The sequence below is a fragment of the Chelonoidis abingdonii genome, chromosome 1, assembly GCF_003597395.2.
Source record: "Chelonoidis abingdonii isolate Lonesome George chromosome 1, CheloAbing_2.0, whole genome shotgun sequence".
Classification (NCBI taxonomy): Eukaryota; Metazoa; Chordata; order Testudines; family Testudinidae; genus Chelonoidis; species Chelonoidis abingdonii.
In genome coordinates this window covers 129,723,254-129,738,230 of record NC_133769.1, presented here as the reverse complement: position 1 = coordinate 129,738,230, position 14,977 = coordinate 129,723,254, and the positions used below count along the sequence as shown (strand labels likewise).

The 14,977-nt window shown below is 39.5% G+C and overlaps 1 protein-coding gene across 11 annotated transcripts in view; it reads right to left on the bottom strand.

The window, feature by feature from the left end:
- PPFIBP1 (PPFIA binding protein 1) overlaps positions 1 to 14,977 on the bottom strand; it is a 191,680-nt gene that overhangs the window by 135,159 nt on the left and 41,544 nt on the right. For 10 of the 11 annotated variants that reach the window (XM_032775922.2, XM_032775924.2, XM_032775925.2 and 7 more), the window contains exon 2: positions 6,744 to 6,832. The exons of the other annotated variant lie outside the window; for it this stretch is intronic. The gene's annotated coding sequence lies outside the window, so the exon portion shown is untranslated. The remainder of the gene's footprint in view (positions 1 to 6,743; positions 6,833 to 14,977) is intronic. 11 annotated transcript variants of the gene reach the window in all.

Genomic DNA, 14,977 nt, shown 5'->3' with positions numbered 1-14,977 from the left:
CCAAGGTGCATAATTCAGGTTCATTTTCTATAAGTATCCAAAGGTTGAGATGCTTAGCTGAAGTGTATAAGAAACTCAGGAGTCTGAACAACAGGGTTGGGACCTCATTAAAACAAGCTTCCTCCTATTATTTCCAGCATTACTAGTTCTAGTCCCAGCTGGAATCCAGAAATAAAAAGAACATTTTCCAAACACCACAAAAACGGTTCATTTTGAATTCACCTTTACAAATAGGAGAAAGTTTAAAGTAAGGAGTGGGAGGAAGGAATAGGCAGGGGTTGAGTGGGTTTCCCTCCAAACTGGTTCACCAGTCCCTAATAATTTATTTCTCCTACACTCTAGTAAATCAAACACACTTCTTTAGGCTAATAAACCACTAGTCACCCCTTCTCACACATCCAAACACACACAGAAGTGTCAGCCAATCAAATCAACAATAAACAAAACACTATACAGGGTGGATAAAAATCAATGATTTTTCTAAAATAAATTAAAATAAATCTGATTTTTTAAATTAAATCTGATTGTTTTGATAAAATGCTTTTTGAGGGAAAAAGCTATCTAAAGATAGTTTTAATTAAGATAGATCTTTGAGCTATAATGTCTCATCATGGAAAAGGGATTATAAATTCTAATTCTAAAGCATGAGACAACATATTCATGTAATGTTTAAGAAAAGTTTTGTAAATGAGTTTCTAATAGCTCAGGCATTGGGACCCATCTATTGGGTTCCAGGGCTTCATGTATAGTACCAGGTATTTAGGGTTAATCCTTTCTATCTACCAAGTGGGACTCAGTGCCTCAGTTTAGAAGATACCATCAGAGATGCTTGGTTTTGCAGTTCACAAACTGTGGATTTGTGTTGAATAAAATGCTGTTAACACAAAAAATTATTATAAAAATAATAAAATAATAGTATAGAGGGAGAAAATAACTGGATCTAACACCTATTGTCCGCTCTGCAATTTTTGTACACAGATCAAATCCTTCTCTCTCTAAAAAGTGCAAAGTAATTTCAAAAAAGTGCAATGAATAGAAATTTGTTGGGGGCGGGAATGATTGGACAAAGAGAGAAGGTTCTAAAGATTAATGTGAGAAGGGAGGGAAAATAGCAGAAACAAAGTGAAACTGTTTGAGCGGTGCGTAATTCAGTCCTGAGTGTCTTTGAGTGTAGCCTCATTGATTTGAGATATTACACATACACTTCATCTGCATACTCGAAAGGCACACACCTTAAATGCAGCCAGGCTGTGTAAAAGAGACCCAGTTGTGGACTATTTTTTTAATGAAGTTCTCTACTGTGGGTAAGACAGGCATGGCGTGCCAAAAATGCAAATAGTGCAACAAAAAACTGCAAGGCCTGGGTTGCCCGAAAAATGTGAAACAGACATCATGAGAAGTGTTCCTTCTCAGCATGAAGCTGGCTTTGACTTAAACGAACAGTGGCCATGTAATTGACATGGTCAACCCAAACCAATCATCCCTCCATAATGCCAACTATAATAAAACTTCAGATCCTAAGGGTGAAACCATTTCAAGAAACACGTTTGCTGATATGTTTTTCTGTTTTTACAGAAAGTCACACAGTGACTGTAGAAGTCATTAACCACATTGATTTCAGAAAACCTATTGAAGTGATAATCTCATTTTTTTAACACATAGCTTCTTCGCCGGTACAAAAAGAATTATTTTCTTCCTTTGGACGTACATTCATGCTGAGAATTGTTTGGGACCTGAAAAAGCAGAAACTGTGTTTTTTTTTCCCCGATTATGAACAACAGGAATTGAAGTATGAAGATGACTTGAGTTTAGTGCAAGAAGCCAATCTTTTAAGTTTCTCATTGTTGACCTGGCTGAGCCATAGTTGATTGTTTTAATATTTTTGTTAAAAATTTCAAACATTTGTTAAACACCAACTTTTATAAAACAAAAAACAAAAAAAACCTGATTTTAAAAACTTGAATGTTTAAACTGAACAAAAATATCATATGCTTATTTTGTTAAAATATTTATTACGATTTCGATTGAAGAAAAAAATGCAAAATACATAATAGTTGCTGTTATTAGTTAAATAAGACAATTTAAACTGTCTGTTGGTGATGTTGCTCCGCCTAATACAGCATGGCAAGAAAATCCTCCAAATATTAATGATTAACCTGTTGAACTGGAGATATTTATGAAGTCATTGGGAGCTGAACTATCTGCTTTAATCACATTTGGTAAATGAAATAACCAAACAATCATTCATTTTCTGATATCGCTGTAAAACTAATCTGAAAAGCTTTCAAAATAAATCATTTAAAAAATGTATAGCGTGTACCTTCTATGAAATGAAACCTAATCTATCTGTGAAGAATATGTATTAAGGTTGTAATAACCAACATGAATGCACTTTTATGTAGAAATCCATGATTAAATCGAGACTTCCTGACTAGTGATTTAAACCATGATTTAAATCGATTTGATTTAAATCAAAATCACCCTACACTATACATAATAAATCAAGATCAATCATGAAACAAGACATTATTTCACCACTTGGTGAGGTCACTCTGTTTGATCATTCTTCTTTTAGTCACATCTCAAGCCCCATCCCTCATTCGTAGGTTGTCTACTTAGCCCCGATTACTGTAACCAGATCCAAACAAACAGATTCATGCAGTCAATAAGGCTCTGCCCACACAAATCCAACTGTAAGTTTGGGACCTTGGAGCAAGGACCATTTCTTCATAACTTGCAAAACTTGCCATTATACAAGTAAATAATTAATAATGGTTAACAAAGCTAGGCTAGATCATCTAAAAATTAAAAAAAGATAGACATCCTCCCACAGTATCTGACTGAATATTTCTCTTTCCTCTTTTACTATTGATGTAAATGAATCTTACCTTTCTTTAAATAAAGTGTTCATTAGCAGAGAAAGTTTGCAAAGGGTATGGTACTGTCTTAGCATAGAACTGGGATCCAGTCCCTCTAGAGTTCTAATTTCACTGTGAAAATGACTGCTCTGCCCTCCATGTCGTGGCCTAGGGCAAGTCACTTAACCACCCTGGTTCAGTTTCCCACCTGTAAGATGGGGAAAACAATAATTACTAACTACAACACCATTTTGCCGTAACGATTATTTAATGAATGTTCGTATGGCTCTTTGAAGAGCCAAAGTGCCAACTACGTCCCAAGTAGTATTATTAGACGATGAAATGATGCATTTTCTCCCTCAAGGTACTTGCAGGAAAAACACAAAACACGCAACTGTATTTCTAATTAAATGAGATACTCAGGAAGTGGGACATTTTAACACAGATTGCATAATCTTTTACCAGCTCAGAAAGATTATTCCAGCCACATAAACTTTATAGGATTATACATCCAAGAAAAGAAAAATATCACTCAATTGGCTTTCTGCTGGCAGAATAAGCTTGTCTAAATAAAACATGAAAAAGTATCTCAAATCTCAGAGAAAGAAAAACAACATCTCAAAGAAATGGAAATCATATTTAAAAGCTCTGGGGATGATGAATTCATAATTTCTGAATATGAAGCGATTGCCAACATTGGAGGGGTCAATTTAATAAATAACTGGAAAGGAAAAGAAAAAACTATTCACTGGATGCAACAGAGAGGTCAAATGCTAGATAAACAGGGCAGTGTGCTAAATATTTATGTACTTTCTCCCTGTCAGTGTTTTGGGTGAACAGAATGCAAAACAGAGCATTTCTAATGCCTGAACCACAAGTGAGACATTTTTACATTATGAAGTCCAGTAACATACAATCTTCTACAAGCAACAGCATTTCTTAAAGGGGCGGGAGGACGATGCTCCAATAACCCTACCCTTTAAATTCTGTCACCACCACCCCAACCATCAGTAAGAAAAGAATCGAACAATCCACTTTAATGAATGTTTAAAACAGGCCCACACTACCAGTCTTAATGAGTTTACTATGCTCCATTTTCACATAGCAATTCCATATAACAAGAAGAGTTTTCTTTACGCAGATGTGCTGGAATTTTACCACTATGCTTGAATGGAATTGACAGCAAGAGTTCAATGCTTTCAAATGTTGTTAGGGCTTTATCTCTGCTTCTTCCTCATTCCTTCAAATTAGAGGTTAAGTTCATTCATACTATTAACAACACAACATCTCTGTCAGGGTCTGTCTGGGTAAGACGAAGAATTAATTTTAAAAAAATGAAGAAGTGTTTATGTGGCCTTATGTCTCACTGCATCTAGAGGTGAATCAAAACAAAACTATGATCCTCTCTGATTACCACCCTCAATGGCATTTAATACTGTCCTGTTGATTGGAGGGTATGTTTTGTTTGCTCATCGTGTTTCTGATAAAGGTTTTTCTACTTCTGTACTATCTATCTGTATCTACATCTACACACAATGTGTGTGTATATATGTAGGTGTATATAGTTTTCTAAAAAGAAAATACTCACTGAGGCTACTGATGTGTATTGGCAACCTTAATTTTTTTGTGTTGTAACATATATACTGTGTAATGTTGCACTCCATATGCTTTACGAAAATATGAATGTGAATATGATGTAACGAATACACTTTATGGAAAGGTCTCTTGTAAGGTATCATTACAAAGCTTATAATCTACTGAGTGTTCATCCCATTTGTATGCATGTATCATTCTTGTATCTGAAGCTAGAAATATGAAGTATAACTCTGAGGTCCTACTGTAACTATGCAAAGTGTGGGCCATGAATGGTGGTTTAGAATCTTGATGGCTCCCATTGACTAGAACAACTGGTTGTAGATGGTTTATTTAACTGCAAACCTTCCTGGGTATGCATGGGCCATTCCATGGGTAATGAAGAATGGGGTCTCACAGGACATATGATCATGTCACCTGATACTGAAATCCATCTTAAATCTGGTACTTTTCTATTTAGAAGAAGGGGTGGGGACCCAGAGAGACAAAAGATTCCCACCTTGTGCCAAAACTATAAAAAGGGATGTAAGAGAACAAAGGGCTGCCAGCCATGAGAAAACCCCTGCTTACCACCTGAGATGTCTGCTGGAACTAACAAGGACTGTATCAGGGGAAAGGATTGGGCCCAGACTAGGAAGGAGTCTAGTCTGCAAAAGAAGATTATTGGAACATCTTTGAGGGCGAGATATTACCTGTAATCAGTTTCCTAATGTATTAGGCTGAGACTTGCGTGTTTTTGTTTTATTTTGCTTGGTGACTTACTTTGTTCTATCTGTTATTACTTGAAACAACTGAAATCTTACATTTTATACGTAATAAAATCACTTGTTTTTTTCATAAACCCAGAGTGAGTGACTAATACATGGGGGACCAAACAGCTGTGCATATCAATCTATCAGTGTTACAGGGGATGGACAATTTATGAGTTTACACTGTATAAGCTTTACACAGAGTAAAATGGATTTATTTGGGGTTTGGATCCCACTGGGAACTGGGTGTCTGAGTGCTGGAGACAAATAACCTGCTAAGCTTTTTTCAGTTAAGTCTGCAGCTTTGGGGGCATGGACCGGACCCTGGGTCTGTGTTGCAGCAGGCTAGTATGTCTGGCTCAACAAGGCAAGGTTCTGGAGTCCCAAACTGGCAGGGAAAATGGGCTCAAAGGTAATTTCAGCACATCAGGTGACAATCCCAAGGGCGTCTGTATGACCGAACCCATCACAGCACGCATATGACAGAAAAGCCAAAGATGAAGGCAGCAACAGGATAGAATCAAGTCTCCTACCAACAGTGAAAACACAAACAAGAAGTAGGTGGCTGCTTTGAAGACCAGCATACTTGAAGAAATATGAAGCCTAACAAAGCACAACGGGTTGACATTAAAGCCCATGTTCCCATGGTGGGCTCTGTTCTAGTAACCTGTGCTTGCACACAAAAAAAACCAACCAAACAACAAAAATTGTTAAAAGGAACACTGTAGCAACCTGCATGGAGCTTGAAAGGAGGAGCATAGGTAGGTTGTAGGAAGGAAGGGTGTGGAGGAAATACCAGGAAGTCAGTCTGTGTGCACATAGCTGGAATATTAGCAGCAGTTGCAGCCTCTCTGTAAATAATTCTATTAATAAAGAGCCATTTTAGTTTCAGAAACATGAAGTCCTATCCAGCATACAGTACCTTAAAATGTAGATAAATCAAGACTACCTAACTCTGACATGTACTCAGTTATTCAGATAAATTCAGAGTCTAGCCTAAAAGTGGTCAAATTCAGATACATGTAAACTTATAGATCTTGAAACCAAGAGGGAAAAAACCCCAAATATTGAATTGCTTAATAAAATGGTCTTCCAACCAGACTTCTACCAGAAAAATAGTTCTGGTGATTATTTTAGAGAAAATTTTTGTGGGGATGTATGTGGAAGTCTTCTATATGATATACAGTACAGTGATATAACAGCTGTCTGCATATTAAGGTCCCAGTCCTACTGCCTCAAAGCGGGGGGGCGGAGGGGAAAGCTTTCACTGACCTGAATGGAAGATTTACTTGCATAAATTAGAGGACCAGGGCCCTTAAGCGATACCAAAATAAAAAGATTTTGCAAATCAAAGGAGGCAACATTACTACTAAGGAAGATATCAATTTACAATTCATTAAAGGGATTTTATACAGTAAAACTTTCGCTAACTTTGGAAACATTCAGTAGCACCTTGGGGGGATAATGTACAAGCAACAAGGATGACTATGGCCATTAAAGATGCCAACAATGAGATGATTCAGTAGGCTGGAGGATTACTCGCACTGGAAAAGGAGACTTAATGCTGATCTTTACTGATGCTCTTCAGACTATACAGCTGATTAATGAGTTGATCCATATAAACTTTTGACACTAAAATGCAAACAACAACAAGTCTTGAGTTATTAACCAGCACAAAGTTTGAGGTAACGTATTAAGCATAAACAACTATCAGAAATGTTACTGGATAAGAAGAAACACTGGGTGTCATATGTAAGTGAAAGGCGAAAGATTTATACGAAATGAAGAAAAACCAGAATATATTAAAAACAGACTCAAGAATAAGAGTAGAGAAAGCAAGAAACGCAGATTGGAAATGAGTTATTGTATTTATTCCTAATAATTCTTAATAAAATTAGTTCCTAATATTTCTTTTTACGCCATGGGCCTTATACATCTCTCCACTGGCCAAGATGATCAAAAGGACACAGCAGTGAGGCACAGAAGACAAAGTGCTTTGCAAAAGGTTTGCCTCTAATCTTAGGGGTCTAGAGAGAGCAAATCACGGAGTTGGGGACCCACAGGTCAGAAAGTGAGAATGCCGGCAGCATAGTCCCTTGAGCACCAGATGGACTTTCTCCTCAAAACAGCATTACGTCTCCTCACAGATTCTACCCCATATTTGTGATCAAAATGAAGCCATTGAAATTCAGTGGGCTTAGTACAATTTCTCTTTGAGACTTTACATTCTTTCAAACATGAAAACAAGACTCTAGTTGAATAAAACAAATTATTTATATGAACCCACTGTGACGTTATCGACATGAACTGTGAATGTACAGATCATTGTTTCAACCTATAGTTGCACCAAATCTTAAGACACCTTACTTGACCTCCTTTGCACATGAAAAGGTTGAAATTTGCTGGTTATCATTATGCTATCTGTATGTGTATCATTTTTGTATTTGAAGTTATGAATATTGGCTATGTACTTGTATCTCAATGTGTTTGATTCTAACTAGCATCAGTGAAGCATTTGGTCAGCTTCTTGAGAATGGGCACTTACTCAGAATAGCCCTATCAAGAAAACACTTAACTGACAGTGGACCCTTGGGAGACTCCAATTCACATCTGAGGAGCCTTCCTGGGAACATGTAAGATAGTATTTGAGCAAGGGCTGCCGCCTGCAAACTGAGTCATGCATGGACATGTGACTTGCCCATGTGACTCCAAACCTGATTTTGCAGCTATGATTTTCGACAGTAAGAACAAAAGGGTTTTCTTCCACATGGCAGAGGATATAAAAGGCCCTGGAAACCCCTCCATTTTGTCTTCAATCCTGCTTCTGAACTCTGAAGGAACTATGCTTGAAACTGAAGCTCTAAACAAAAGACTGAATGACCCATCCGAGCTGGGATGTTTGTACTCCAGAGACTTAATTGGTTAAAATCAGTAGTAATCCCATCAAGCCTGAAATAAGAACTTTGCAATTGTTGTATGTATTTGATTACATTTAACCAATTTTAACTCTCATCTATATTTCTTTTTATGAATAAACCTTTAGATTTTAGTTTCTAAAAGATTGGCAACAGCATGATTTGTGGGCAAGATCTGACTGGCATATTGACCTGGGGATGGGGCTTGGTCCTTTGGGATCAATAGAATCTTTTTTCTTTTACTGGGGTATTGGTTTTCATAACCATTCATCCCCACAAGGAGTGGTGTTGGTGGTGATACTGGGAAACTGGAGTGTCTGAGGGAATTGCTTATACGACTTCTGGTTAGCCAGTGGGGTAAAACCGAAGTCCTCTCTGTTTGCCTGGTTTGGTTTGCCTTCGTAGTGAAGGAACCCCAGCCTTGGGCTGTCACTGCCCCTCTCCAAGCAATTTGTCCTGAATTGATACTCTCAGTAATGTCCCGCCAAAGGCTGCTTTGTTACACTCCCACAAGAGGATAATGTAAGAAACAGTAAATTAGACATGACTTTCCATTGAGGTATAATAGGTAAAAATATACATGTACTTTGGGCTGTGTATGTTAAAAGATTACACACATCACTGAGCAGCAGGGTGATAATACATAGCCTGTCTCTATGTGGCTCTGCTGCAACCACATCTAGATATATTGCAAGCGTGGCCAAACTGTGGCTCGTGAGCCGCATGCAGCTCTTTTAAAGTTAAAAGATGCCCCCGCGGACCTCCCCATTCTCCCACCTACCAGACTGGACCAGGGGACCGGGGAGAAGAAGAGCTCAGGCTTCTTCCCTGCAGCGGGGTGATGGGACTAGGGGCTTCTGCACTGCAGGGAGGGGAACCTAAGGGACTTAGCCCCATTGGGGGTTTAAGGGGCAGAAGCCACACACCCCAGCAGGTGCCGCGCCACAGGGCCAATTGTGTGTGTCTTGTGGCTCTTGAACTTCTGAAGATTATTGTACGTGGCTCGGATAGCCAGTAAGTTTGGCCGCTCCTGATATATTGTATTCAGGTCTGAACTCAACCTTCAAGAAAAATGATGAGAAGACTGGAGGGATCAACATAGGAAAGAAAATGAAGAAGATTAAATACATGCAGCTTGACTAAGTGGTGACTGAAGTAACATGAGATGATAGTCTACCAATATTCAAAAAAGTGTAAAAACACAAAGGAATGAAAGAAATCTAGTGTGTGGTACACGGAGATATAACTAGGAATATTGCAAGAAATTTAGGGAACGATAATTTAAACTGAATATCAGGGGAAACTGCCAATGAGATGTATTTAGGGTCACCAGACAACAAATGTGAAAAATCAGGATGGGGGGTGGTAACAGGAGCCTATATAAGAAAAAGACCGAACAATCGGGACTGTCCCTGTGAAATTAAGACATCTGCTCACCCTAGATGTATTAGGCTATGGAATACTTCTCCTGAAAGTAGTGGTGAAAGCTTATTGGCTCCAAAATTATTTTAAACTAGAATGGACAAAAAGACTAGGAAACAAACATAGGAAACAAATCTACACTGGCAGGGGGTTGGACTAAATGATCTAAGTGACTTTTCTCAATCTAATTTCTTTGATTCCTAAAGGCAAGAACGTGGTGTCACAGAGGTCAATTGTATTTTTAACGTAAGACACAAGTACTTTATGTACATAGTCAAAGCACTAGGAAATCATCAACTAATGAATCTATCACCTCATAAGTGAACTTAAGGGAAAAAAGCACACATTAAATTGCTTTGTAGATCCAGCTTTGCACTGGTGAGTGCTGCAGCATGCAACAAACACTTCCCGGAGCTGCCAGGGCTGCTAACCTCTGTCATAACACCAGGGCACAAAGACACTGTGTCAAGATAAGGTGACAGATACAGATTCAGGCCCTAATCCTGCAAAAAAAGGTCATACACATGCACACTTGTTCTCAAGGCAGCAGGAATTCACATGGGCACAAGGGGATGATCAAGCAGATAACTTTGCAGGAATGGAGCCTCAAGCTTTTGAACTAGAATAACTATGTTAATTTGAGCTCTATTCCACAGTGTTAGGAAAAAAATCATTTGCCAGATGGAAAAGGGACAAAATCTGTTCAGCGGAAAAAAATATTTGAGGTTTCTAAAAAGGATACTGCAGAACTTCACACACAACAGGAGATAGCTAGGGAAAAATTTATTTGACAGTGTTATTTTGAGTGTGTCTAGTCGAATGCAAAGGGCTCAAATGGAAAACACATAATAAGGAAAATGATCTCCCTGTTTCTGCTGTCTTTATCCAGTGTATTAAACTGATGGTAAGATGCTCAAGCCTCACTAATTGGGAGGATCTGTAGTAGGGATGTGACTTCACATTGAGGGGGCCCAGGCACAGGAGCGAGTCAGAGGGCAGCACAGTAGGCAGTGACGTTGCATGCTGCTGAATGGGGCCAGCAGCTCGATGCCGGTTGAAATGTGCTAGCCTGCTCATTTGGCAGGAAGACCAAAGACTCAGCAATAGGAGGTAGACAGCAGTTGATCCTGGGGAGGCTGGGAGTAAGAGTCTGAGGAGAGGAAGAAGTAGGCTGGAAAGAAAAAATCTTCCCCAGCGTGTGAGGTGGCAGGGAATCATGAATGTGCTTTATTCACTTGGGCTAACTGCACCAAGGCCAATCCATTCTTCTCATCTGTGGTGGACTTTATGGAGATCTGTCTTAAGGAAAAGAATAATAGTATGTGCTGTTGAGGTGAAGCTTTCATTTTAATAAGAACAGCTGCATTCACCCACTTCTGCTCTGAACATGGAGCTTTGGTTAATTTGTTCTTCCATCAGTGGAGTGCCCTTAACATCTGTTTAAAAACACTGTAGTTATTTCTGAGTTTCTTTCAAAGGGCTATTTCTGTAAATCAAAGATGTTCTTTGTTACTCTGATATGTCAGAAAGCAAGAGGCTTCAGTTATTTCCTCTTCAACAGACGCAGGGTTGAGCATACAAAGCCTGCACTTCTGTTCACCAGTATGGTCACTCACTGCTTTAGAGAGAAGGAAAAAATGTTAAAACACATTTCACATAAAAGAAATTTTCACTGCATTGTGAGCTGATACCACAAAGATGAATCAGAGCATTTGAATTTTGTTTCACACAATTTATGTGCCTACATTAATCTTCAAAATAGTTTTCTTTTTCTTTTGAACCTACTTTAATTTTACTAATAAACCTATACATATTCCTCAGAATCCCTAAACCCAGGACTAGTGGTCTCAGAAGTGCATCCCGGAGCCTCCCGTTATCACCTTATATGCTTGTAAGGGGCCTGTTTTTAGAGTGAAGCCCCCAAATAAAAGAATTTAATACATCTCCACATGGCTAGCTGGCATCTTACCTCAATAATTTTCCTACAGAAAGAGCTCAAGGTTTTTAATACTGGCCCTTAGTTAGCCACTGAGACACACAACCATCATTACCACCGAAAGGGTGCCATTCGAGCACCTGCTACCAGCGAAGCCTCATTGCTCCCACACCAGCAAAGGAGATAGCTGATCACCGGACGAGTGCAGCTTCCTCAACACCGCATGAGGTTGATAGTTTTAAAAATCCAAGGAGTGACCCAATTTATGGATAAATAGGGCACATTTCATAAAAGAGTAAGTAAAGATGCAATTTTTTTAATGATTGAAATAATTATCCCCCTGTTTTCTGCTGTGTTTCACATCATACAAACAGAGAGGCAAGATAAAAACATGATATTCTTGCTGGAAGGCGGAAATGTAATGCTATCATTGTGAATTCCAAGACAAAGAATAACACACAAGAACCCAAAACAGAGAGACAAAGCAGGCTGATCCTAAAACAGAGGGGCAGCAATCACCCCACTTGCTTTAGGACATCTGCAGAACTGACTCTGCCCTACAAATCCCTCTTTCTGCAATCAGAACCCAGAGAATTTAAAAGGACAATTCACAATTTTAACACTGTTTTCAATACACCTCATTTTCGAGATTGCCATTTCCTCAGAAGTCACAACACAGAAGTAATTAACTGATTTTAAAATGTTTTAATATACGTAATAGGGAGGCAGGTAGCAGGTCCTGCACTGTGCTGTGCCCCTGGTTTCCACCAAGAATAGTAAAAGCAACCAAGAGTCCTGTGGCACCTTATAGACTAACAGACGTTTTGGAGCATGAGCTTTTGTGGGTGAATACCCACTTCGTCGGATGCATGTAGTGGAAATCTCCAGGGGAAGGTGTATATATATGCAAGCAAGAAGCAGACTAGAGATAACGAGGTTAGTTCAATCAGGGAGGATGAGGCCCTCTTCTAGCAGTTGAGGTGATGAATCAAGGGAGAGAGAAAATGCGTTTTTGTAGTTGCAAGCCATTCACAGTCTTTGTTTAATCCTGAGCCTGATGGTGTCAAATTTGCAGCATGAAACTGAGCTCGCAGTTTTCGTTGAATCTGGTCCTGAAGGTTTTTTTGCTGCAGGGGCCACGATGTACACAGCAGCAGGGGCATTGTGCATCTTGATGGAATATATTACATTGTGGATGTGCAAGGTGAATGACCGGTTGATGGTGTGCTGATCTGGTTAGGCCTGTGATGGTGTCGCGGGTGTAGATATATGGGCGAGTTCGCTTGAGCTTTGTTGCATGGATGGTTCCTGAGTTAGGAGTTCTATGGTGTGGTGTGCAGTTAATGGATAATGATCCTGCACTTTCATAGGCTTGGAGGGCTGACCAGTCTAGACAAGACCATCTGCCAACTTGAAGCATTTCTCCAGTAATGCACAACCGCACAAGTAACTCTACTCAGGAGACCAACCCTTGCAACACGTCATGCGACTCTGCCAATATCTACACCCCGAACCATTCCGGGACTAATCAATCAGCACACCAGTCACCAGTTCCTTCACCTGCACGTCCCCAATGAAATATATGCATCAATATGCCAGCATGCCCTCTGTTATGCTACATCGGCCAACTGGACAGTCTATCGGACAGGATAATGGACAACTTTAGGATATTGGAATAGGCAATATACAAAACCTGTAGTGAGGACAGCTTCACCTCCTTGCCAACCATAAGTAGTCTTCAGGTTGGGCCATCCTGCAGCAAAAACCTTCAGACAGACTTAAGAGAACTGATGAGTTCGTTCATCTGCATTTGACCATTCAGTTCGGATTACAAAGCTGAATGTTGCAACTCAAGTTTCTTCCCATTGGTTTTCACACTCATCTAGAAAGGCTCATTCCTCCACTGATTGATAACCTCGTTATCTCTAATAGTCTGATTTTAGCTTGCAATATAATACACTTCCTCTGGAATTTAATTTCCACTACATGCATCTGACGAAGTGGGTATTCACCCACGAAAGCTCATGCTCCAAAACAACTGTTAGTCTATAAGGTGCCACATGACTATTTGCTGCTTTTACAAATCCAGACTAACACGGCTACTCCTCTGATACTTGACACCAAGAACAGGGAATTCTGGGAGATGCAGCAAAACCTGCTGAGTCTAATGGCAAAGAGATCAGGAAGAGGGCTGTCCCACAATCAGAGGGCCTGGAAAAGAGCTTAGGGGGAAGCTTTTTAAGATGCTAGTGAAAGAGCCTGGGAAAATAGCTCTGGATCGCCATCCACCTAATGTACCCTGAAGAGGCAATGCTTATGGAAGGGCAGTGGCCTTGGGGAAGGTGAAAGATGGTGGTTAGACCTGATACCTTCGTCATTTTGTTGAGGGCCCCAAAGGTTGCTCTTAAGGAGGAAGGGTGTGAACTCACTTTGACTGTAAGGGACCAGCAGGGAGTGTTGCTGTTGTTTCCAGAAGAGAGGAGAAAATGGACAAACCCTCAAGCAATGGTTGTGAGCCAGGGAGACTGTGTGAAGATTGGAATTTGTATTTGGACTTGTGTTACCTTGGAAAGGGTAGAGTTTTTTGGTTCAGCTGGAGGGCTAAAGTTACTCCACAGTGATGGAAACTAGGGAACAAATGCATCCACATGGTGCAAGGTAAACACACTGTTACAATACAAAATGGCATCAAAAGGACACACTAGCCAAATATCTCAATTATATGATTTATATAGGCTTATTATTACATATTACGGTGCTAGGCTCTCTATACATGTTAGAAAGGTTATGTATTAATCATCAAGATTCTACAACTCACTCTCTCTCTCTCGAGCTAATTGGCTGAGTTTTAGACCTGATGCTTGCAATTTAAGGAGATTTGCAGACAAACTATAGAAGCAAATCTCCACAGAAGAAAATTACTTCTTGGGGTGAACTGCTAGAATTCACTAAAGAATTTCAGATCCTGTGTTTCTCAGTTAAAAAAAATGGTAAGGTAACCCTGCCATAAAATTTGTGGAAAAATTAATGATAGTTTTTGACCTAACACAGAGAAAGATACAATACATAGTTCTTCTAATATATCCCTTTTAGTGTAATAGGCAGAGACAGTAATACAACACAAACATGATTACACATTACTCAGAAAACTGAACCGATACGCAAGACTTCAAATCTGGTGTCCTTTCCAGCCCTTAACCCCATTAACCAGGGAGAAAACAGGGAACTAACTCAAACCAATGCATCTTCACATGTCTGTAATTCTACTTCACCTTTCCAAACTGAGGGTTTTATGCTATGAGCACTCATTTCTTTTGCAGACTATGGAGACAGCACTAGCTACTGGACAAAGGAAAAGCTAAAAATGGCACTGGAATTACAATCCAAGGAGCAAGGCTCTGAAAGACTGATTTAGGAGTGTGCGTTGGCTGCAATTTAACTGTTTTGTACCAAATTGTGACGCACAGACTGATTCAATTTCATCTTTGTACCTGTGGTAAGCTC